The sequence below is a fragment of the Arachis duranensis genome, chromosome 5 (genome assembly GCF_000817695.3).
Source record: "Arachis duranensis cultivar V14167 chromosome 5, aradu.V14167.gnm2.J7QH, whole genome shotgun sequence".
Classification (NCBI taxonomy): domain Eukaryota; kingdom Viridiplantae; phylum Streptophyta; class Magnoliopsida; order Fabales; family Fabaceae; genus Arachis; species Arachis duranensis.
In genome coordinates, this window is record NC_029776.3 from 41,202,154 (window position 1) to 41,203,403 (window position 1,250).

Sequence of the window (1,250 nt, forward strand, 5' to 3'; positions counted from 1 at the left end):
TGTTAGTCCATAAATAGAAGGATGTGAGAAGAGGGGAAGTAATTTTCGAAAATTAAGTAAAAGATTTTGAAAACATTTTGAAAAACTAATTAATTTTCGAAAACCAGGAGTGGGAAAGAGATCAAGTGATTTTTGAAAAAGATTTTGAAATTAGAAATCAAAAAGATTTGATTGAAAACTATTTTGAAAAAGATGTGGTTAAGAAGATATGATTAGTCTTAAAAAGGTGTGATTGAGAAGATATGATTTGAAAAACATTTTAAAAAGATTTGATTTTGAAAATTAATGACTTGGCAAACAAGAAAAGATATGATTCAAACATTAAACCTTTCTCAACAGAAAAGGCAACATACTTGAAATGTTGAATCAAATCATTGATTGATAGCAAGTATTTTTAAAAATAGAAAGAAATTGATTTTGTAAACATATGATTGAAAAGATATGATTTGAAAAAGATTTGATTTTGAAAAACTTTGAAAACTGAAAAAAAATTGCATTGAAAAACAGAATCTTCCCTCTTGTGCCATCCTGGCGTTAAACGCCCAGAATGGTGCACATTCTGGCGTTTAACGCCCAAAACTATACCCTTTTGGGCGTTAAACGCCCAACCAGGTACCCTGGCTGGCGTTTAAACGCCAGTCTGTCCTTCTTCACTGGGCGTTTTGAACGCCCAGCTTTTTCTGTATAATTCCTCTGCTGTATGTTCTGAATCTTCAATTCTCTGTATTATTGACTTGAAAAGACACAAATTAAAAATATTTTTGGATTTTTAATGATAAGGACAATTCAAAATGCAACAAGAATCAAATAACAATGCATGCAAGACACCAAACTTAGCAGTTTGTATACTACTAACACTAATGAGAATGCAGATGAGACTTATAAACACTCAAGTCAAGAGAATTCAAAGATCAGAGTAAGAAATCATCAAGAACATCTTGAAGATCACTAAGACACATGAATGAATGCATGCAATTGACACCAAACTTAATATGAGACATTAGACTCAAATAAGAAATTTTTGGATTTTATGATTTTGTAAATTTTTTTGTGCTTTTTACGAAAATTAAGTGGAAAAAGGTATCAAAATTCTTAATGAGAATTCCAGGAATCAGTGCAATGCTAGTCTAAGACTCCGGTCCAGGAATTAGACATGGCTTCACAGCCAGCCAAGCTTTCAAAGAAAGCTTCGGTCCAAAACACTAGACATGGCCAAAGGCCAGCCAAGCCTTAGCAGATCACTGCTCCAA